General features: G+C 40.8%; 1 long non-coding RNA gene across 1 annotated transcript in view; it reads right to left on the bottom strand.

Annotated features, from left to right (window-relative positions):
• The window catches only part of LOC122804100, a 78,829-nt gene that overhangs the window by 32,778 nt on the left and 20,092 nt on the right, over window positions 1-25,959 (bottom strand). Inside the window, exon 2 of the long non-coding RNA XR_006365178.1 lies at window positions 14,106-14,156. This is a non-coding gene — a long non-coding RNA (uncharacterized LOC122804100). The remainder of the gene's footprint in view (window positions 1-14,105; window positions 14,157-25,959) is intronic.

Genomic DNA, 25,959 nt, shown 5'->3' with positions numbered 1-25,959 from the left:
ATTGTGATAGTGCCTGAATATGAGTTGGGTACTGTGATGATGATGGTGGTCTTTGAATGTGATTTTAGGTACTGTGATGATGATACTCTGTGTGCTCTGTGAATGTCTTGTAAGATTCTGTGATGATGATTTACTATAATGATGGTCTGTGAATATGACTTGGAGTACTATGCTGATAATAATCTATGAATATGATATGAATACTGTCATGATGCTGTGTGAATGTGAAATAATCATACTTGGATGCACTATCTGTGAATTTGATCTTGGGGCTCTGTGATGTGATGATGATGATGCCATGTGAATGTAACATGGGGTACTTTGATGATAGTCTGTGAATACCATTAGACTACTGTGATGATGATGATGATGATGATGCCACGTGAATGTGATATGTGGTACATTGATGATAGCCTGTGAATACCATCAGAGTACTGCCATGATGATGATGATGATGCTCTGTGAATTTTATATAGGGCACTTTGATGATAGTCTGTGAATACTATTAGAGTACTATGATGATGATGATGCCATGTGATATGTGGTATTTTGATGATAGTCTATGAATACCATTAGAGTACTGTGATGATGATGATAATGATGCTGCCCTGTGAATGCAATATGGGCTACTTTGATGATATTCTGTGAATACCATTAGACTACTGTGATGACGATGATGCCATGTAAATGTGATATGTGGTACTTTGATGATAGCCTGTGAATACCATCAGAGTACTGCCATGATGGTGATGATGATGATGATGCTCTGTGAATGTGATATAGGGCACCTTGATGATAGTCTGTGAATACCATTAGAATACTGTGATGATGATGATGCAATGTGATATGTGGTACTTTGATGATAGTCTGTGAATAGCATTAGAGTACTGTGATGATGATGATGATGCTCTGTGAATGTGATATGGGGTACTTTGATGACAGTCTGTGAATACCATTAAAGTACTGTGATGATGATGCTCTGTGAATGTGATATGGGGTACTTTGATGACAGTCTGTGAATACCATTAGAGTACTGTGATGATGATGCTCTGTGAATGTGATATGGGGTACTTTGATGATACTCTGTGAATATGATTTAGGTACTGAAATGATGGTAATTCTGTGTGAATGTGATTTGTGATACTGTGGTCAAGATGTTTGGTGAATGTGATGCTGGACAGTGCAATGATGACATTCTGTGAATGTGACCTGTGTCTGTGTGCTGACGATACTCTGAATGTGATCTGGGGAACTGTGATGGTGTTCCATGAATATAACTGGGAGCCCAGAGATTATTTCTGTGAATGTAATGTTGATATTGTGATAAAATAATTCGGAGTAAAACCCATTTGTGCTACTGTAATGATGACTTTTTGTAAATGTGATCCAGAGCTCTGCAATGATGATAATACCCTGTGAATGTGATTTCAGGTACTATGATTATGGTGTCTGAATGTGATATGGGGTACTGTGATGGTGCTCTTTGAATGTGATTCTTGGATACTGTGATGATGGCCTGGGAATGTAATTAAGTACTGCTGTGATATGTGGTACTGATACAGTAGTACTCTGTGAAACTGATACAAAATACTGATATAGTACTAGTCTGTGCATCTGATGTGGGGTACTGATGCAGTACTACTATGTGAATGAAATGTGGGGTACTGATATAGTACTATTCTGCCAATGTGATGTGGGACACTGATGCAGAAAAACTGTGAATGTGCTGTGTAATACTGATGCATCACTACTCTGAATGTGATACAGATACCAATTCAGTATTACTCTGTGAATGTAATGTGAGGTACTGATACAATACTACTATTTGAATGTGAAGTGGGGTACTGATACAATAGTATTAAGTGGATGTGATGTGGGGTACTCATACAGAACTACTCTATGAATGTAATGTGGGGTACTGATACAGTACTACTCTGTGAATGTGATACGATTTGGGTACTATGATACTGGAGTGTGAATGTGTGTTGGAGTGCTATGATCATGATGCCCTCTGAAGGTGATTTGGCTACTATGACGATGGTGCCTGAATGCAAGTGTGATGGATACTGATACATCACTACTCTGCTTGTGATATAGATACCAATACAGTATTACTCTGTGAATGTAATGTGGGGTGGTGATACAGTACTTTTCTATGAATGTGATGTGGGGTGCTGATACAGTACTACTCTATGAATGTGATACATGCTACAAATGCTCTATGATTGTGATGTGGGTACTGACACAGTGGTACTATGTGAATATGATGTGGAGTACGAAAATAGTTCTACTCTGTAAATTAGAGTGAGGTACTGATACAGTACTATTCAATGAATGTGATGTGGGGTACTGATATGGTACTAGTCTGGGAATGTGATGGGGGGTACTGATATAGTACTATTCTGGGAATGTGATGCAATTTGGGTACTATGATACTGGAGTGTGAATGTGAGTTGGAGTGCTATGATCATGATGCCCTGTGAAGGTGATTTGGCTGCTATGACGATGGTGCCTGAATGTGAGTGTGATGGATACTGATGTAGTACTACTCTGTGAATGTGATACAGGGTACTGATACATCACTGCTCTGTGAATGTGATGTGAGGTACTGATATAGTACTATGCTGTGAATGTGATGCAGGGTACTGATACATCACTACTCTGAATGTGATACAGATACCAATATAGTATTACTCTGTGAATGTGATGTGGGGTACTGATACAATATTACTGTGTGAATGTGGTGTGGGGTACTGATACAATACTATTCAGTGGATGTGATGTTGGGTACTGATACAAAACTACTCTATGAATGCAATGTGTGGTACTGATACAGGACTACTCTGTGAATGTGATGCAATTTGGGTACTATGATACTGGAGTATTAATGTGAGTTGGAGTGCTATGATCATGATGCCCTCTGAAGGTGATTTGGCTACTATGACAATGGTGCCTGAATGTTTGTGTGATGGATACTGATGTAGCACTGTTCTGGGAATGTGATGTGTAGTACTGATACATCACTACTCTGAATGTGATATAGATACCAATACAGTATTAGTCTGAATGGAATGTGGGGTGCTGATACAGTACTTCTCTCTGAATGGGATGTGGGGTACTGATACAGTACTACTATTTGAATGTGATATGTGCTACAAATGCTCTTTGACTGTGACCTGGGTACTGACACAGTGCTACTATGTAAATGTGATATGGAATACTGAAATAGTTCTACTCTGTAAATTAAATGTGCTGTGACCTGGATACTGACATAGTGCTACTATGTAAATGTGATATGGAATATTGAAATAGTTCTACTCTGTAAATTAAATGTGAGATACTGATATAATACTACTCTGTGGATGTGATGTGGGGTACTGATACAAAACTACTCTATGAATGTGATATGGGACACTGATACAGAAAAACTCTGAATGTGATGTGGAGTACTGCTTTATTTATTTATTTATTTATTTATTTATTTATTTATTTTATTTAACATTTGTTGACCGGGAAAGTCCGACTAGGTTCCACAGATCCTGTTTTCAGCGGAGACCCAGGGAGAAATGCTCCAGAAGCATGTCTTTAGAATGTGGGAGGAAACCCAGGCGAATGTAGGGAGAACATGAAAACTCCACACAGAAGGCACCAAAGCCGAGAATCGAACCGGGGAACCTGTGAGGCGACAGCATTAATCGCTGCACCACTGCGCCGCCCAAGTGATCATGATGCCCTCCGAAGGTGATTTGGCTACTATGATGAATCACTACTCTGAATGTGATACAGATACCAATACAATATTACTATGTGAATGTAATGTGGGGTACTGATAATGTACTTCTCTGTGAATATGATGTGAAGTACTGATACAGTACTACTGTGTGAATGTGACTTGGGATACAGATACATTATTATTCTGTGAATGCAATGTAGGGTACTGATAAAGTACTTCTCTGTGAATGTGATGTAGGGTACTGATACATTACTACTGTGTGAATGTGATTTTGGATGGTAATACAGTATTATTCTGTGAATGCAATGTGTGGTACTGATAAATACTTCTCTGTGAATGTGATGTGGGGTACTGATACAGTACTACTGTGTGAATGTGATTTGGGATGCTAATAAAGTATTAGTCTGTGAATGTAATGCAGGGTACAGGTATTGTGCTGCTCTCTAAATGTGTTAAGTGTACTGTAACAGCATTTCTCTATGAGTGTAATGTGAATATTGTTATGGTATTATTCTGTGAAAGAAATTTGATAGACTGTTGTAGCACAGCTCATGAAGGTGATGTGAGGTAATTTATTGTTCTGCTCTGTGAATGTGATGTTGGGGACATTGATCCCACTGTTGTGTGAATGTGATATAGGGTATTGTGATATGTCTGATCTGTAAATGTAATATAGGTATGCTGTGATGGTTGTACTCTGTGAATGCGATGTTGGAGACTTTGATCCCACTGTTGTGTGAATGTGATATAGGGTATTGCGGTGGCAAACTTCACGACACCCATGCAGACGGACAATAGAGGTATGACTGCTGAATACTACACAAATGCACTTTACAAGCACTTACACAAGTGCAGGGATCGTGCTAAACCTAACAGAACCAAGATGCTATCCTCCAAAAAAGGAAGCCAATCTGGTGATCCCCTGCCATAAACAAACTCTACAAAAGAAAATAGAAACTGTTGCAAAAAAGAGCAAAATCCCATGATTGGAGGAACTCCCTGGTCAGCCTCAGTAAGAAGCTGAGATCCCTCGTAAAATCCTCCAAAGTTAGTTACAAAAACAGAATTGCCACTGATTCTAAGGACAACCACAAAGCATTCTATAGCTATGTCAAGAATTTCAGTGGCAACACTCAGATTTGCTCTGTGTTACAGCACAATGGCACTAATTATACAGAACCAACCAATATTGCCAACATCCTGGCAGATAGGTTCAGTGCTAACTTTAGCCTCCCTCTCACCTCCTAAAGAGCCCATCTCTGTACTGGAAGAATGCAAAGTTCCTGTAATCATGGCTGCACAGGTAAAAACCACACTCTCCAAAGCCAAGAACACAGCATCCATGGGACCAGACAACATCCCAGGCTGCGTTCTACATGAACTACAGAACAAACTGGCACCCCATCTAAGTACCATGTTCAGTCATAGCCTCACCTCAGGCTTTGTGCCCACTGAATGGCGCACAGCAACATTCATCCCACTCTGCAAAGGGGGAGCTGCCATGGATCCCGGGAGCTACCACCCCATTAGCCTAATGATCCTGGTCTGCAAGGCCATGGAACGTATCATCATGGAACTCATAAAGAAAGACATTCGTAATCTCCAAACTCTGGACCCCACCCAGTTTGGGTTTGTAAAAGGCAGATCATGTCTCCTAAACCTGATAGACTTATTTGAAGCAGTCACCAAAGCTGTAGACGAGGATAAGGTGGTTCACATTCACACAGCCTACCTGGATCTCGCCAAGGCTTTTGACACCATCCTCCACTCTGGAATTATATATAAACTCACTAAACTGGGTATAAATCCCTATGTCACAAGATGGGTTGCCAACTGGCTCACTGACAGAACCCACATTGTGAAAGTTGCAGACTCCAAATCTGACTTCAGACCAGTGACAAGTGGAGTACCACAGGGTTCCATCCTCTGTCCTCTCCTGTTTGGTATCTACTTTTCTGAAGTACAGGCTAACACAGAAGGTCTTTGGCTAATGAAGTTTGCAGATGACTACAAACTAGGAGCCATAATCAAAACTCCTAACGATGTAGACATCCTACAAAAGGGCCTCACTGAGACAGATGCCTGGTGTCAAAGCCATGGCCTCAAGCTCAATGCCAAAAAGTGCATTGTCATCCCGTTTGGTAAAAACTCTGTACCCATGAGCTACCACATAGGTGGTAGTCTACTTAACACCAAAAGTATGATAAGAGACCTTGGGACACAGGTGGACAGTAGTCTATCCTTTGATAATCACATTGCCACAGTAGTCAAGAAATCCTTCTACATGGCACACCTCATCACAAAAGGTTTCTCATCCAGGAAAAAAGAGGTCATTGTTCCCCTCTAATCGTCACTCATTAGACACATTATAGAGTACAACACCCATTTTGGTATGTACTTCACAAGGCATCTACAACAACTGGAAAGGCGACAGAAATACCTTACAAAGAGGATTACCTGCCTCAAACAGATGCCCTATGCAGACCGTCTCAAAAAACTCCAGCTTTACTCCATCGCATATCGCCTACTCACAGGCGATCTCTGCCTAACATACAAAGCTATGTCAAACCCAGAGCTGTTGGACATGCTCCACTTAAAGAAATCCCAATCCCTCTGAACTACATGCTCTAGGGACCTAAACCTTGTCCACACAAAAAACAGAACATGCTGGAGGGATAGATACCTGTCCCAGAGACTTCCCATACTCTGGAACAAACTACCTATCTATATCAAACAAAGCTCCTCATTAGCACTCTTCAAGAAAAATCTTGATAACTGGATGGGAAATAAGAAATTCACCCCGGGGATCACCTCTGTGAATCTGCTTGACAGGGGCACGGGAAAATAATTTTCTTGGGTGGCAAAAGCCAGGGTACCTTTTTGGCTAGGCTTATATAGGCCCTAGGGCCAATAGCCTAGTACCTACCTGTGAACCTATGAACCTATATGTCTGATCTGTAAATGTGATATAGGTCTGCTGTGATGGTTGTTCGCTGTGAATGTGATGCTGGGGATGTTGATCCCACTGTTGTGTGAATGTGATATAGAGTATTACGATATGCCTGATCTGTAAATGTGATATAGATGTGCTGTGATGGTTGCACTCTGTGAATGTGATATTGGATGCAGGTGACATTGTTCTATAAATGTGATATGTGCATGTAATGTATGGGAATACAGCTGTGATGATGATGGTCTTGCTCTGTGAATGTGATGTGGGGTACTTATACAGTACTGCTCTGTGACTGTGATACTGGATGCTGGTGGCATTGTTCTATAAATGTGATCTGTGCATGTGATGTATGGGAATACAACTGTGATGATGATGATGGCCCTGCTCTGTGAATGTGATGTGGGGTACTTATACAGTACTACTCCTTTGTGAATGCGACAAGGACACAGTGTGATGTGTTCTGTTCTGGAATGTGATGCATGGCACTGTGGTGATTCTGCCCTCAGAATGTGATGCAGGGGTTCTGTGATAGTACTGTTTTCAGAATATAATGCAGGGATAATGTGAGGGTACTTTTCTTAGAATGTGATACAGGGGTACTGTGATGGTAGTGCTGCATGAATGTGATACAGGTATACTGTGATAGCACTGTTCTTATCATGTGGAACAGGGGTACTCTGATGGTTCTTCTGCATGAACGTGATATGGGGTACTATGATGTTTCTGGTTTTCTGGTCTATGAATGTGGTGCAGGTAAACTGCAATGGTACAGTCTTTCAATGTGATATAGGGTACAGATGGCAGTGTTCTATGAAGGAGATCTGAGAATGTCATAATGAGAAGTGTGATAGTGCTGTTTTTTGTGCTGATCCGTGATATTTGCGTGGATATCCTGTTACTTTGTTATATTGTAGGCATTATGCAGCAAACTATGATGTTACTACTCTGTGAATGAGACACGGGTACTATGATCAGCTCTGCCAGTAACTGTGATATGGACTACTATGTTGAGCTTGTTTTGTAAATGTGATTCATAGAAGTGTGCTAGGATTGATTTTGCAGTCTGGATATGTGGTTACTGTGATGATTTCTGCTCCATGAATGTGTAGTGGAGGTCTTGCAATGGTTTTGCTGTGTGAATGTGATGTACACACGGTGATGCCCTTGTTTCTGCAAATGTGAAATGAGTAATTTGGTGGTAGTGCTGCCTAAATGTGATATAGGGTACCATGATGATCCTGCTCTGAGTGATGCCTCCAGGTGCATCTGCAGTTAACTCCTACTGACACCTCTAGGTGTCAAATATTGCTTGTTCATATTTGCAACAATAATTCCAAAACCATGCTACATACAGGATTTTAAAAGATTTCAACTTAAATCTTACACAATGGGAAATTCAAATGCATTAATATTTACCTCTGTCTAGTGCAGGTAAATAGATATTAACTGTTGTTTTTATGATATTAATTTATATAGATATAATTTTTACATTTTTCTAAATTTCTCAACAACTAAGTAACACAGATAGAACTCCTTAGCCTCATATGAAAGCTCTTAGCTAGTTGAATAGAATACTGATGACAGTATGTGTGTAACTCGCGTGGTTGTTGAGATATTGGGAGTTGTTTACAAAATATAACAAATGTAATAGTTACTGCATTTACACTGACTTATAAAATTTGGTTTAAGATCTTGAACCTAAAGAATACTACCACTATAAAAATAATTTGTGCTGAAGAGTGTGCCATTTATACTTGTTTCATAACTCCTATGGTTCCAGAGATATGAACATTTGTGTGAAATTTGAGGACATAATTTTATTCTGTCAAAAGGCTTAGCCTCCGCCCACTGGAATTTATAGTGCAAACTTCCTGAGCTCCATCAGATTGAATGAGTTACATATCATATGTGCTGCTGTGATTGTAGTGTTCTGTGAATGTAATGTTGGTACTGTAGTGGTTCGGTTCTGTGAATATAATGCTGGTACTGTGGTAGGTCTGTTCTGTGAATGTAGTGTTGGTACTGTGGTGGTTCTGTTCTGTGAATGTAATGTTGGTACTGTGGTGGTTCTGTTCTGTGAATGTAATTCTAGTACTGTGATGGTTCTGTTCTGTGAATGTAATGTTGGTACTGTGGTGGTTCTGTTCTGTGAATGTAGGGCTGATACTGTGGTGGTTCTGTTCTGTGAATGTAATGTTGGTACTGTGGTGGTTCTGCTCTGTGAATGTAATGCTGGTACTGTGGTGGTTCTGTTCTGTGAATGTAATGCTGGTACTGTGGTGGTTCTGTTCTGTGAATGTAATGTTGGTACTGTGGTGGTTCTGTTCTGTGAATGTAATGTTCGTACTGTGGTGGTTCTGTTCTGTGAATGTAATGTTGGTACTGTGGTGGTTCTGCTCTGTGAATGTAATGTTGGTACTGTGGTGGTTCTGTTCTGTGAATGTAATGCTGGTATTGTGATGGTTCTGTTCTGTGAATGTAATGCTGGTACTGTGGTGGTTCTGTTCTGTGACTGTAATGTTGGTACTGTGGTGGTTCTGTTCTGTGAATCTAATGTTGGTACTGTGATGGTTCTGTTCTGTGAATTTAATGCTGGTACCGTGGTGGTTCTGTTCTATGAATGTAATCGTACTTTGGTGGTTCTGTTTTGCGAATGCATTGCTGGAACTGTGGTGGTTCTGTTCTGTGAATGTAATGCTGGTACTGTGATGGTTCTGCTCTGTGAATGTAATGCTGGTACTGTGGTGGTTCTGTTCTGTGAATGTAATGTTGGTACTGTGATGGTTCTGTTCTGTGAATGTAATGCTGCTACTATGATGGTCCTGTTCTGTGAATGTAAGGTTTGTACTGTGATGGTTCTCTTCTGTGCATGTAATGCTGGTACTGTGATGGTTCTGATCTGTGAATGTAGTGTTGATACTGTCGTGGTTCTGTTCTGTGAATGTAATGTTGGTACTGTGATGGTTTTGTTCTGTGAATATAGTGTTGGTACTGTGGCGGTTCTGTTTTGTGAATGTAATGCTGGTACTGTGGTGGTTCTGTTCTATGTATGTAATTTGGGTAATGTGATGGCTCTGATCTGTGTCTGTAATGCTGGTACTGTGATGGTTCTGTTCTGTGAATGTAATGTTGGTACTGTTATGGTTTTGTTCTGTGAATGTAATGCTGGTACTGTGGTGGTTCTGTTCTGTGAATGTAATGCTGGCACTTCAGAATTAAAAAGCTAATAAAACAGGACAAATTCCAATACTACCAGTCTGCCCTAGACTCCTCCCAACACAGCCCCAAACAATTCTGGTACTCCATAAACTCCATCCTCCACCCTGGTAAAGTCAGTACCCCTCCTCCTAACATCCCTCACTCCTCCAAAAATATTGCTACCTCATTCAACACACTTCACACTAACCATACTATCACTAGCTAAACAACACAACCCCCCTCCCCTCCAACCCACACCTTCAACTAGTAATCTCCCCACTGCCTTCACTTTTTCTCCTGTACCTACCTCCAACATAAAAAACTCTTAACTAAACTTAAGCTCACCAAATTAGCAGCAGACAACCTCCCAAGTGAATACCTACAAATCACAGCTGATGCTCTGGCCTACCCAGTATCCATCTCGACTAACCAATCTCTGTCAGAAAGTTACATTCCCACACTGTGGAAAGTATCACATATAATTCCCCTCCACAAAGGCGGCCCCTCCACAGAACTAACCAATTACCGCCCCATCTAGAGAGATGCATGCATTCTCAGGTCTCAGACTTTACTAACAACCTCCTTTCCAGTACTCAGCATGGCTTCTGACCAAACCATAGCACCACCACCACCTTACTCTCCTTTTACTAACACTATCCTTCAGCATAAAAACAATGGCTTTCTCTCCTCTGTTACTTTCTTAGACCTATCTAAAGCATTTGACATGGTACCACACAAACAACTCTTCTCTGTCCTCAATAACCTATCCTTCTCTCAGTCAGTCACCAACTGGTTTCAGAGTTACCTGTCTGACTGCCAACAATCCGTTGTATGGCAGAATGACATATCGCCCCAACTACCTGTCTCCATAGGGATTGCCCAAGGATCTATCCTCGGACCCCTACTCTTCGCTGTTTTCACCAATAATCTAGCCTCTGCCCCCAAACATGGCACACTCATACAATATGCATATGACTCAACCATCATCTGCTCAGCCCAGTCCCTACCCAAACTGCAAAAAGTCACACAGGAAGCCTTTTCCGCTGTTGAAACTTGGTTATCTGATGCCCAATTAATACTCAACCCAAACAAAACTAAACTACTCATCTTCCAACCCACCAAACATACTCTAAACAACTCTCACTTTAACATCACAGCAAAAGACAACACCACTATATACCCAACTGAACACACCAAATTGCTAGGAGTGGAAATAGACAATAAACTAAAATTTGACATTCACATATCCATGACCATAAAAAAGTCCACAAAAAACTAGGAGCATTATACAGAAATAAGCAACTTCTCACCAAAGCAGCAAAGATTTCAATAGCAAATTCCCACCTTATCTCCACCCTACTTTATGCCTCTCCAATATATACCAACCTAAGGCAATGCAATCTAAACAAGCTAGAGACCTGCTACAACAAAATCGCCAAATTCACCACAGGGGCATCCTACCATAGTCACCACTGTCTCTCACTTGCTAAACTGGGCTGGCTTGAACTCCCTCACCTCCTTCAATGGTATCAGTTATCACTCACCCACAAACTAGTAAACCATCCACTAAATGTCTCATCCCTCCAGAATCTACTCCAACCCTATCGCACCACCAGACCACTAAGATCCAGCAACAAATATCACTTGCAGATCACTAAAGCCAATAACTCTGCTGGTGAAGCACTATTCTCTTGTGCCATAGCCAAATTATGGAATGCTCTCCCACCCACAATCACCTCCGTACCATCATGCACCCACTTCAAAACTTTACTAAAAGCACACCTAAAAACAGGCTGGCTATGCCCTTGCAACTCCCACTCTAATATCACCCACCCCATCCAACCACTACCTTTCTTTCCACCCCACTAACTACCTTGATTATAGCAAGCTCAGATGCTCATAAGCCTAGTACTTATTATACAGCAGGAACTTCTTATTGTAACATTTGTTAATGTCTGTTATGTACTTTGCAGATAAAGATTCTAGTTGTCTACTGATGTACTATGTTCTTCATCTGTAAATATGTTTGTAATTAATTGCTATGTTAAATTGTTAACTGCTATGTAATCCAATGTAACTACTGTCTGTTTATTTTAACTGTGGAGCTTTTCTTCCCGGGCCTCCGCTGAAAATGGACCTACATCTAGTCGGACACTCCCGGTCAACAAATGTAAATAAATAAATACATTTCAACTGTTGCAAATATCTGCTTAGGAACATGCCAAAGGGGGACCTTTTATTCAATAATAGGTCTGATTATGGCTGAATAGAGTGGTACAATAATTTCCTTGGACCTAGAAGCCATACTCTTACCTATATGTTGGGTGACATAGAATGATTTTCTTATTGTCCTAACTACATGTTGGTCAAAGCCCAGATTGCTGTCTACTTGTGTTCCTAGATCTGTTAGTACTGGGTCGACTCTTAAGGGTGTATTATAAATTGAGTAATTATTTGCACTGGCAGTTTCCCAAAGGGTATTATAATGCATTCTTTGGTATTGAGTTTTAAGCCATGGCTTTGGCACCAGTCATTTGTCTGTGTTAAACCCACTTGCAAGATGTTTGTGTCTTGGGGAAATATAATAGCTCTCAGTTTCATAGCCATGTGTGAATTTGGTGAGCCAGAGGCCTTTAACGTTGGCCTTGACTTCTGAAAAGTAGAAGCCAAATAGCACCAGGTTCAGCAATGAGTCATAGTATGCTGCAGTGCTGGCTGGTCACTTGGTGGAGGTTGTCTCACTGATCCTAACTTCTTGGGTCCTGTCTAACAGCTAGACTGCAAACAAGGGAGCTATTTAAGGCTTCAAGTCTAACTTAAAGAGCTTGTCAACAATGCGTGAGTGGAGTATTGTATCAAGTGAATTAGGCAGGTCAGACTATGCATGCACTGTTTTACCCTCATCCATTGTCTTGCTGACCCTCTCATAAAAAGTTAACTTAAGCCAAACTGGGATGGGTCCGATATCTGTAGGGTGATGGTATCCTTGTTTGTCATTTCCATGATCATTCCATGCTTTGCATATCAGGCTTGTTAGACTGATGAGTCTGCAGTTCCATGGGTTGGTTGATGGCCCTCCATTGTGGAGGGGAATGATTGTTGCAGTCCACCCTTGTTGAGGGGCATCACTGTGGTGGTGTGCAAAGATTCAGGGTCATAGCTTGTAGTTAAGCTGAGATTAAATCCCTTGAGAAGGGAATCAGCAAGGGCACACTTGGCACTGCTTATCAGACACCCCAGGATACTGACAGGAACCCAGGAAGAAGTGTTTTTGCTCTTTGATAGAGCCTTAAAGCTATGACTTTTGGCAATAATGGGTGGAGGGAATCCGGAATGACGAGTGGTGATGATAGTTTCATAAGAAAAGATGGCCACAGAGTTGTTTGGTATTATGTTTGTGATGTTCTGTACTTTTCAGTGGGAGGTACCATTGTGGAAAAGTTGAGAACAGTGACATGAATTACTTCTTAGTTTTCTAACATAAATGAAGAAGGACTTGTAGTCGGTCCTTTCCATCAGTGGTAATCTAAGTTCAGGGAATGCTTTGTTGCCCTTAATAGCTACCTTCAGCTTCTCAATCAGTTTCTTCTTTTTGTTGTAAAGTTTTATTGTATATTATATATTATATTACACTGAGAGCAGGCTGTTAGCAGGTGTTTTTGAATCTGGTCCATGTAGTAAGCCTGTATCTGGACAAATTTTACAATGAAGTAAGTCGCTTACACACAGAGCAAGTCTTTTGTAATCAGAATATACTTACACTGAAAGCAAATCTTTTGGAATCTGGACCCTTGTGTTTTTCCCCATGGAATTAGATATATTTATTTAAAAACAATACAACTGCTTTACCACTGTTAAGCCTAATGTGCACATTGGCAACCCCATCTTTTATATTAGTTTGACATCAGAGTACACATGAAATCATCTGAAATGTTAGGCAGGCTCTCCATCTCCAAGGCCTAAGACAGCATAGTCCAGAGAATCAAAGTGCCATGATCCATGGTTACTAGATATCCATGTTACAGAAGAAATTGCCCTCTGTGTTAGAGTTACCACCCCCACCCCGTTCTTCTTAAGGTATCACAATTTCTAAGTTTTTGGCTTCTGTACACTGAACCATGTAGCTGCCATTTATAAATAATTACCTGTCACTGACTTAATTATAACAGTTCAGTATGTTTTAAAAGCAACACACTACAAAAACAGAAATGTACTACTTACCAGGATTTGTGTTTTTTACTGCATCCGGTGAACCTTCATGTAATTCTTGAACTGTGTAATTGAAAAAAACATTTATAAGTAAAGCATTTCAATGAATGTCTGTTGAACAGTTAAACTCACAATGCATTTGCTTACACCACTCAGTGTAAGGGTGGTTTTAATATATATTTATAAATTGATTGGTAAAAAAAATATTTGTTGATTTAAATCTGATAGTGTCATTCCTGTTAAGCACATTTCAGCTGTGAGTATAACTTCCTGATAATATACCTTATTACTTAATTATGTTACAGTGTAATACTGCTGTATAACAGACATAATTCATTTTAACCCCTTAATCATATGTTAACTGGCTACAGAATACATCAACATTCCTGTCGTCCACTTCAGTGAGATGATGTCAGCAGTACAGCTCTACAAATACAGTATTATCTCTTGCACTTTTTCACATATGTGCAGCACACAAATGCACAGTTAACATTTCTGCAGTACAACTCTACAAAAACAACATTTTCTCTTGCAAGTGCTCACACATACACAGCAGACTGGTGAATAGTTTACATTGTTGCATTGTGGCACTTAGTTCTCCAGCCTAGTTCTTGGTCGAGGTGCCATCTTTGTGGGGTCTTCCCTAGAGCTTGATGATTTTTCTGGAGATTTCTATTTTTTCCCATTCCCTAAAGACATACTTGCATTGAATTGGGTAACCTGGGTGTCCTCTAAATATTAAATGTGTGTATGTGTGTGCACATGCATCTCTGTGCATGTGTGCATATATATGTGTGTTTGTCTCTGTGCATGTCCATGTGTGCACTCCTATATATGTGTGTGTCTGTGTTTGTGTGTGTATTGGTGTGTGTGTGTGTGTGTGTGTGTGTGTGTGTGTGTGTGTGTGTGTGTGTGTGTGTGTGTGTGTGTGTGTGTGTGTGCACCCACTTACACATACGCATGTGCATTTACATTTTGTGAAAGGCTGGCATTCCTTTCAGGAAATGTTTCTCTGCCTTGTGCCCACCATGTGCAGGGATAGACTATAGCTCCACATGTTACCCTATATGGGATTAAGCAGATAATCATTGATTGAATGAATGTAAACACTCATACAACACCACAACAGGAGTAACAACAAGTTGTAAATAATTACAGTATCTCCTATGTTGTGTCTGGCATAGCTAGTTTTTATTATGAGAACTAGAAATACACTTCCTCAAACTATCAGATTCATTACAAACTACATAATTATTACAAAATGAGCAAACAGTTAAATGAGGAGTACAATTTCAATTGCTCCTGAGCTGCAGAATAAAGGCGGCTTAGTATTTTAATTCTTGTTCTTTCAATATTTACCATCCAAAGGTATGTGCATCTTGTCCTGCATAACTATTAATGCAGCTCCTCTTACCAGATTACTTACTGGCTTACACCTACATATTCCATGCAACCAGCCATCTACATATGGCAACACCTACTTATGTTCAATGCTGTGCAACTGTTTATTCTCCGTGTACTTTGCATCCATCTGTTGCAACTGTTTATTCTTCATGTACTTTGTATCCATCTGTTGCAACTGTTTATTTTCCATGTACTTTGTATCCATTTGTTGCAACTGTTTATTCTCCATGTACTTTGTATTTATCTGTTGCAACTGTTTATTCTCCAAGTCTCCAACCTTGATGACTGGATGGGAGATAGGAAATTTACCCTGGGGATCACTTCAGTTGCCCTGCTAGACAGGGGTCCAGGGAAGTAAATATTGTGGGAAGAAATAGCCAGGGAATTGTTATGGCTAGGCTTGTATAGGTCCTAGGGCCAATAGCCTAGTACCAACCTATGAACCTATGTACTTTGTATCCATCTGTTGCAACTGTTTATTCTCGAAGTACTTTGTATCCATCTGTTGCAAATGTTTATTCTTCATGTACTTTGTATCCATCTCTTGCAACTGTTTATTCTTCATGTACTTTGTATCCATCTATTGCAACTGTTTATTCATCATATACTTTGTATCCATCTGTTGCAACTGTTTATTCTGCATGTACTTCGTATCCATCTGTTGCAACTGTTTATTCTTCATGTGCTTTGTATACATCTGCTGCTATGTGCTTCTGGTTGTGACTGAAATGGTCCCTGAATCAGCCTTTTCACCCAATTACCCAAAGTAAATAAATGAAATTAATTAATAAAGAACAGAACATCATAACTGAAGAGGCATATCTCTCAATTTTGCTTAACAATTTTTCTAACATGCTACCGACCTGTATAGCTTTTGTTAGTATAGGAAGTGTTCAGGTCAAATGCAACTGGTTTCATTGGTACAGAGATAAGAATTATGTATTACCATCAAAATTTCACATTATTCAAGATAATTTTCCAATATAAAAATGCACACAACTTCATCCAGCCTGCACTAAATGAAGATTACAAATTCAGTATTTATTTGTGCCACTACTTCTTACATGTCTCTGCTGAACAGAAACGGCTGGGGATTTATCTAAAATTGTCCTGGGGGATTTATGTATACATGTCCTGGCACTACGGGAGGGTGTCAGTCACTGCTGAACACAGACAGCTGGGTATTTATGTAAATTTGTTGTGGGGATTTTGTAAAATTGTCCAGGGGATTTATATAAAATTGCCCTGGCACTATGGGAAGGTGTCAGTCTCTGCTGAACAGAAACAGATGTGGATTTATGTAAAATTGCCTGGCACTATGGGGAGGTGACAGTCTCTGCTTAACAGAAACACCAGGGGATTTATGTAAAATTGTCCTGACATTATGGGAATGTGCCAGTCCCTGCTGAACAGAAATAGCTGGGGATTTATGTAAAATTGTCCTGGCACTATGGGAAGGAGTTAGCTCTGCCAAACAGAAACAGCTGGGGATTTATGTAAAATTGTCATGGGGATTTATGTAAAATTGCCCTGGCACTATGAGAAGGTGACAGTCTCCACTGAACAGAAAATAGCTGGAGATTTATGTAAACTTATCCTGGCATATGGGAAGGTGTCAAGTCTCTGTTGAACAGAAACAGCAGGGAATATATGTAAAATTGTCCTGACATTATGGGATTGTGCCAGTCCCTGCTGAACAGAAATAGCTGGGGATTTATGTAAAATTGTCCTGGCACTATGGGAAGGAGTCTGTCTTTGCCAAACAGAAACAGCTGGGGATTTATGTAAAATTGTCCTGGCACTATGGGAAAGTGTCAGTCTTTACTGAATAGAAACAGCTGGGGATTTATGTAAAATTGCCCTGACATTATGGGAAGGTGTCAGTCTGTGCTGAGAAGAAACAGCTGGTGATTTATATACAATTGTCCTGGCACTATGGGAAGGTGTCGTTTCTCCTGAACATTAACAGTTGGGGATTTATGCAAAATTCTCCTGGCACCATGGGAAGGTATCAGTCTCTGCTGAACAGAAATAGATGGGGATTTATGTAAACATGTCCTGGCACTATGGGAAGGTGTCAGTCACTGCTGAACAGAACCAGCTGGGGATGTAAAATTGTCCCGGCACTATGGGAAGGTGTCAGTCCCTGCTGAACAGAGACAACTGGGGATGTAAAATTGTCCTGAGGATTTAAGTAAAATTGTCCTGGCACTATGGGAAGGTGTCAGTCCCTGCTGAACAGAAACAGATGGGGATTTATGTAACATTGACCTGGGGATTTATGTAAAACTGTCCTGGCACTATGGGAAGGAGTCAGTCTCTGATGAATAGAAACAGCTGGGGATGTATTTAAAATTGTCATGGCACAATGGGAAGGTGTCAGTTATTTCTACATGCCTAGTCTATTTGACTGCTGCATTTGAATTATTGAAATTAGACCTCATTGAATTGTAGAAGACTCACACTTTTGTGCTGAAACCTCACTTTTTCCAAAGTATGAGTTGGTTGAGTTATGTTACAGCAAAATAGTTACGCTGTTGGTGTTATTACTGGAATTGCAAAAGTGCAGTACTTATGTGCATTGTCGTACACTGTACAAGTTACAGGTCTTGGAGGATATTATGGCATTTTAGGAAAAAAGGTAATTATGCCGTGGTCTTGGAGAGATGTGTTTTGTATGTTAATGTTATGTTAACAGTGCTCATTTAGCTTTAATGGAAATTTATGCAGTGAGCGTCAGAGATATATCGTTCTGTCACTGTAGTGCAGTCTGGGAGTTGATGTATATAATTTGCAGGGGGAGTGACGGGTTCAGCCCCCACATGGGGATGCAGATGGAGCTTGTCCCCTCTGAAACTGTTCCTGAACTTGTGTTTATGTATTTGCTTTTAATTTAGAGTTGATTTCAGTGATGTGTAGTTCTGTAGAGTCAGTTTTCAGTTTAATGAAGTTTCAACATAACTGAGTCGCTATTTTGGTTCACTGATGTATAATTTCAATAAATCGAATGGGATCATAGATATATTCATATATATATATATATATATATATATATATATATATATATATATAAGTACACACACACACACACACACACACACACATATATATACATATATATTTATATATATGGTCTACTGTGTACCGAATTTACACTTAACCAAATTTTATTTTACCTAGACAACAACAATGAAATTTCAAAATTCCACATTACCAAATTACTTTACAGGAAATGGAGACACTTGGTCAGCATGGGGAAATGTGCTCTTTTCTCCGCTGTAGTGTGATCCTGGAGTTGGTGTATTTAGTTGGGGGGGGGGGTTGAGTGGTATAGCCCTCAATCTACTTGGGTTTGACCTACTGAGTAGTGCTTTTTAGTTCAATGTTGGCCAAGTGTCTCTATTCTCTGTAAAAAAAAAAAAAAATTGGTAATGTGCAGTAAACTCTGGATTCCTCAAAAATCTCTTTCAGGTATTAACTTACTTTGTATTTGTTGTTGCAACTGAAAGTCATCTTACTGTAAATTAAGCTTAATATATTATTTCATTTGAGTTTTTAATCTATCGTTCTAAAAGACTAAAGTATGAAGACTTCATATAAAATGATTACCATATAAATGTCAAGCCATGTTAGGAAACAGCAAAATACTGTTTTGTCTTTCTTAACTAAAAAAAAAAAAATAAAAAATAAAAGTCTTGTTTTTTGCAAGCAACCTACTCAGTTAATCTTCACTGACAAAATACTCATACTAGCTTGTTAAAAACCCATGTATTATCTTCTTTAATATGTGTTGATCCAGGTTCTTGAGCTCTCATTAAGCATCACCTTTAATGTTAAGGATAATTCAAACTCTGCAGTTACGAAAGCTCTGCAAACTGTTGTACTCTTGATTACTTTAAGAGAAAACTAAATTCCTACCAAGCTATTTTCCCTGCTGAAAAAGAGACTGGCATGTTAAGTAGGCTTCCTTTATCTTGATGGATTATTTTCTTCCTGTTATCTCCAGATCACTGTTTTTCTGTAAATATACATCCATGTTTTCTTGGGATATTTCTGGTGACCACTGCCTTTGTCCTTTTTCCATCCTGACCTCCAGAGATGGCAGCCTCATTCTGCTCTCTTCCTTCTCAGCTGTGTGCCCTGCCTTTACACTTTCTCCATCCTGACCACCAGAAATGCCAGCCTCATTCTGCTCTCTTCCTTCTCGGCTGTGTGCCCTGCCTTTACCCTTTCTCCATCCTGACCTCCAGAAATGCCAGCCTCATTCTGCTCTCTTCCTTCTCGGCTGTGTGCCCTGCCTTTGTCCTTTCTCCATCCTGACCTCCAGAGATGGCAGCCTCATTCTGCTCTCTTCCTTCTTGACTATGTGACCTGCCTTTACCCTTTCTCCGTCCTGACCTCCAGAAATGCCAGCCTCATTCTGCTCTCTTCCTTCTTGGCTGTGTGCCCTGCCTTTCCTTTCTACCTTACAAACCAAACTGTCCTCATTTTCTTCTTTACATTCTTTGTTTTTTTGTGTATTACTATGTTGAATTTTTAGATTCTATACATTAGCCTCCTTTCTTCCGAGCTACACGCGCAAGGGACCTAAACCTTGTCACCACAATAAACAGGACATGCTGGAGGGATAGATTCCTGACCCAGAGACTTCCCATACTCTGGAACTGGCTACCCATCTATGTCAAGCAAAGTTCTTCATTAGTACTCTTCAAGAAAAATCTTCATGAGTGGATGGGAAATAGGAAATACACTCTGGGGATCACCACTGTGGCTCTGCTCGACAGTGGCACAGGAAAATAACTTTCTTGGGTGGCGAAAGGCTAGGCTTACTTAGACCCTTGAGCCGATAGCCTAGTACCTACCTATGAACCTATGAACCTATATAGCTTCAGGATATTATTTTTTGCATGATATTTATTTACTGCGTTTGGCTTTGTTTTTCAGTGTTTATGATTTTTACTATGCCAATATTACCATTTTATTTAGTAGGATCAATGGATCATGGGAGATTACTAGGCTATTGACTCGGAGGTCATTTCAAGCCTATAGGCTATCGACTCGGAGGTCATTTCAAGCCTAGCTGTTTCATCTTGATGTAATGCCATAGAAATGTTAGTTAATACTCAAGATTGCATCTGGTAATGACTGCCCATATCCAGAAGGGTTGTGGGTGCTATTCCCGGTAAGAATTTACAGTGCCCCATCAACTTGTCCAGGTTCCTTTTGAACAATGTCATAGATGTGCTCTGCTTCACATGAATAGGTAGCCTATTCCAAAAGATGCAGCAGTCACTGGGAGCTAACTCTGTCTCTCCAGCATGTTCTATTTAAGTTGCAGGACATATTTAGGCCCCTGGGATGGGTGGCCCCTAACCCATTTAATTTACAGATATGCAATAAGTTCATTAGGTTTGGGTCTTGGGTTGCTCTGTAGGCCAGGCATAAGTCTCCCCTAAGAAGTCTATATGATACTAAGTATAGTGACAGGGATTTTAGTAAGTCTGTGTAAGGCACATGCTGGAGGCCTTTGATCTTTTTTTGTTAGAAACCTCTGAGGTCTTTCTCATTCCTGTAGGTGCATAGTGTGTTACATACTGAATAGGGCATTATACTTTGGCCACCATGTTTGTATCATTGTAAGGAAAGCTTTCCCATAGCTCTTATGATCTTGAGGTGATGTCTTTACTAATCAAGTGAGCTATGGGAAAGCTTTCCTTACAATGATACAAACATGGTGGCCGAAGTTAAGGTCACTGTCAACCTAGGATCCCAGGTCCCTTACCACTTCATGGTTACTTAGGATATTCTTATTGATTTGATAGTGTGAAAGGACATTGTTTCTGCCAAAAGGAATGAAGATGCATTTCTTTGCATTCAGTTTGAGACCGTGACTAAGACACCAGTCGCTGGTCTGTCCAAGACCCTCCTGGAATATCCAGACATCATTTGGAGATTCAATAATTGCACCCAGTTTGCAGTCGTCTGCAAGCTTGGTCAGCCACAACCCCTTAGTTTTGACCTGAACTTCTGAGAAGTATATACCAAACAGTAGAAGGTGCAGCACTGACCCCTGTGACACCCAGCTGGTAACCGGTCTGCTGGTTGATGTGGAGTCACCCACTTTGATAGTATGTGTCTGGTTTGTGAGCCAGTTAGCAACCCATCTTCCATCAAAGGGGTTTACATTCAGTATGCTAAGTTTATTGGTAATGGGATTGTGAAGAAAGCCTTTGCCAAGTCGAGGTATACTGTGTGCACAGATATGCCCTCATCAATGGCCTTGGTCTCATTTTCAAAAAAATCCACAAGATTTAACAGGCAGGATCTGCACTTGATGAAGCTGAATTGGGTAGGATCCAGGGTTAGGAGGTTGCCTATGCCTTTATTTATGAGGTCCATAATGATGTATTCCATGGCCTTACAGATGAGGCTGGTCAGGCTTATGGGTCTGTAATTCCCTGGGTCTGTTGTTATGCCACCTTTATGGAGGGAAATAACTGTTGCTGTTCTCCATTTCTTAGGAACAAAGCCTGTGGTTAGACTATGATTGCAAAGGCTACTTAATGTTGATGCTATTTCATGTTTTAGCCTGTTTAGAAGATAGCCTGGGATGCCATCTGGTCCCACAGTGACTGTGTTTTTTGCCTTGTACAAGACTTTGATGAACTATTCTTCAGGTATGTAGGGTGGGGGGGTTGGGGCAAGGTTTGTGATAGATTTGGAGGGGATGGGGCAGTGAAAGTTTCACCAAACCTATCTGTTAGCAGGTTTGCTATCTCTGTGGGGTCAGTGTATGTGATACTGTTAGTCACTAGTTCTGCACATGTTTGGGTCCTACCTTTTATGCTATGTACATAGCTGTAAAAGGCCTTATGGTAATCCTTGGCTGGGCTGTGCTAGCTAAGTCTATCTCAAAGAGGCCCTTAGAGGATTTGACAAGTACTCTTATTTGCCTGTTGAATCTGATGAGGGTTCTTTTCCATTGTTGAGGTCTCCCCTTTGTTTTCATGGACAGCAACTTTTTGCCTTTATTGTAAAGTTTGTTCAAAGGTTCATAGGTAGGCTATCTGCCCGAAGGCATTTATAAGCCTAGCCAGAATGTGTTGGTTTTAGCCACCCTCTTAGATTAGTTCCCTGTGCCTCTGTCCAGCAGAGCCACTGAAGTGATCCCCGGGATAAACTTTCTGTTTTCCATCCACACGTCAAGGTTTCTTTTGAAGAGTGTTAGCAAGGAGCTCTGCCTAATGTAGCTTGGAATCTTGTTCCAAAGCATGGGAAGTCTTTGGGACAGGAATCTATCCCTCCAGCATGTTCTCTTTATTGTTGTGGTGAGGTTTAGATCCCTAGAGCGTGTGGCTCGAGGGGATATGGTTTTCTTTAGGTGGAGCTTGTCCATCAATTCTGGGTTGGACATGGCTTTGTATGTCAGGCAGAGATCACCTCAGAGTAGGCGGTATGCAACCAAGTACAGCTGGAGTTTCTTCAGTCGAGCTGCATAGGGCATCTGTTTTTGAGGCCAGTGATCCTCTTGGTGAGGTACTTCTGTGGTCTTTCCAGCTGTTGCATGTGTCTTGTAAGATACATCCCAAATGGGGCACTGTACTCTATCATGGCCCAAAAGCAACGTATCAGCTAAAAATTCAGGAACTAACCACCATAAGATGAGCCAGCAAAAGGTATTCGAAAAACAATCACAAAAGAAAGTAAATGGTTAGCGCTTTCGTATAAGTAAATGTTATACGGGTCTGATGAAGTATAACATTTACTTATCTGAAAGCACTAACTATTTACTTTCTTCTGTGATTGTTTTTCAAATACATTTTGCTGGCTCATCTTATGGTGGTCAGTTCCTGGATTTCTAGCTGATACGTTGCTTTTCGGTTGTTTTATCTTTTATTTCTATGGATCTTTATTCAGTACTCTATGATGGGTCTGATGAGTGATGAGTAAAGAGGCACAATGACCTCTTTTGATCTGGATGCAAACCCTTTTGTGACTAGGTGGGCCACATAGAAGGATTTTCTAACCACTTGAGCAATGTGATTATCAAAGGAGAGATTACTATCTACTTGGGTCCCCAGATCCCTTATTACGTCTTCCATATTTAGGGGACTACCACCTATGTGGTAGTTTCTGGGTACTTTGTTTTTACCAAAGGAGATGACTATGCACTTTTTGGCATTTAGATTCAGGCCATAATTGTGACACCAGGCATCCGTCTCAGTGAGACCCTTTTGGAGGATGTCTGTGTCAGCCGGAGAGTCAATTATAGCCCCCAGTTTGCAGTCGTCTACGAACTTGGTCAGCCATAGTCCTCCTGTGCTTGCCTGTACCTCTGAGAAGTATATGCCGAACAGGAGGGGTCCTAGGACTGAGCCAAGGGGAACGCCATTTGTAACCAGTTTAGAGTCGGACCTAGCTCCCACAACTCTCACCATGTGGGTTCTGTCTGTGAGCCATTTGACAACCCATCTTGTGATGTAGCGGTTTATGTTCAGGCTGGTGAGCTTGTCCATAATACCAGAATGGGGAATAGTGTCAAAGGCCTTTGCGAGGTCTAGGTAGGCGGTGTGTGCCACCTTTCCCTCATCTATAGCCTTGGTAACTGTCTCAAAGAAGTCCACCAGGTTCAGGAGGCATAATCTGCCCTTAACAAAGCCAAACAGGGTAGGGTCCAGTGTTTGGAGGTTCCCAATGTCTCTGTTAATGAGTTCCATGATGATGCACTCCATAGCCTTGCAGACCAAGCTAGTCAGGCATATAGGACGATAGTTCCTGGGGTCTGTCGTGGCTCTATTTTTGTGGAGCAAAATAACTGTTGCTGTGCTTCACTCTATGGGTATGTATCCTGTGGAGAGGCTGAGTTTGAACAGTGTATTTAGGTGAGGGGTTAGTTCATCTTTGAGCTCATGTAGGATGCAGCCTGGGACACCATCTGGTCCCATTAATGCTGGGTTTTTGACATTGGAGAGGGCTGTTTTAACCTGAGTGTCTGTGATTTCAGGGGCTCTACATTCTTCTGGTATGGTTATGGGCCCTTTTGGGGGTGAAGTGTATTTTGTGGCATTCTGCACTAACTCCAAGCAGATCTGAGCATTGCCACTTAGATTCTTGACATAGCTAAAGAATGTCTTGTGGTTTTCTTTGGAGTCCTTGGCAATTTTTCTTTCGAAGCTCGACTTGGATGATTTTATGAGGGATCATAGTTTCTTGCTGATACTGATCAGGGATGTCTTCCTTTCTTGGGATTTTACTCTTTTCTGTACTAGTTTCCTTATTCTATTGTATAGCTTGTTTATGGTAGGAGTCCACCAGACCAGTTTCATTTTCTTGGAGGAGTGAGTCTTGGTTTTGCTCAGGATAGCACGATCCATGCATTCTTGTAGGTGCCCGTAGAATGCATTAGTAAAGGATTTTGAAGCTTGGACAGCATTATCCTTTAGCATGAGGGCTTTGAAACTTTCCACCTCGGTCTTAAGTAATGTAAAATTTGCTTTTGAAAAGTTTTTTACGGTGGTTTACTTGTCCGGGGGTAGGGTGGGGGGGTGTGGATATCCAAAATTATTTGTTTATGGTCAGATCTAACCAGCGAGGGGTTGACCTCAGGTGCGGTACACCGGTCGCCCATGTTGGTGATGACCAGGTCCAATATGTTGTCACCTCTGGTAGGTGTGCTGACCAGTTGATCCAGGGCATTTGAGTTTAGAAATTCTAGGAAATGTTGGGCAAGGGAGTTAGTACTTGAGTAGTTCTCCCAGTTAATGTTTGGGTAATTGAAATTGCTCAATATTAGGGTGTTTAGTAGGACCTTTATGTTTCCCAGTGTTTCCAGAAATGCAGAATGGGGGTGCTGGGACATGGTGGGTGATCTCTAGCAAGCTACAATTTGAATTACAGTTTTGCCCGTTGTTAGTTGCACATGGATGATCTCTGAAGCATCGTGCTGTACCACTAACCTGGAGGTGTGGGTTTCCTTGATGAATATGGATACGCCCCCGCCTTTTGTATTTTGTTCTGGGTTCTGTGGCCAAAATGTATGGTATGAGTTGTAGCCTGGTAGTGCTGGTGTGCTCTCTGGAGCATTATAAACCAGGTTTCTGTTACTGCACATATTTTGATTTTCTCCATACTGAGTAGTGCCTCAAGTGCGTGCATTTTGAGGTTTAGACTTCTGGCATTGAGTAGCATTACCCTCAGTTTTTTGTTACTTATGCTATTTACGGCGGTGGGTTTGTCTTTTGAGCCTTGCCTAAAAAAGGCACTGGGGGGGGGGGCAAGATCTTTGGCCAGTATTTGAAAGCCTAAGGGTGACAGGTGCAAGCCGTCTCTAGCGAAGCAGCGTGGCTTGTCGAGCATGTCATCCCAGGTACACAAACACTTGATCCCCTTTGAATGACACCAGAAACTTAGCCATTTGTTGAAATTTATCATTTTTTCTTTATTCCGTGGTATCATTCCTGGT

The sequence above is a fragment of the Protopterus annectens genome, chromosome 6.part0 (assembly GCF_019279795.1).
Source record: "Protopterus annectens isolate FY-2018-M chromosome 6.part0, PAN1.0, whole genome shotgun sequence".
NCBI classification, from domain to species: domain Eukaryota; kingdom Metazoa; phylum Chordata; order Ceratodontiformes; family Protopteridae; genus Protopterus; species Protopterus annectens.
Note: the sequence above shows the minus strand (reverse complement) of the source record. Positions and strands in the feature narration are given on the sequence as shown.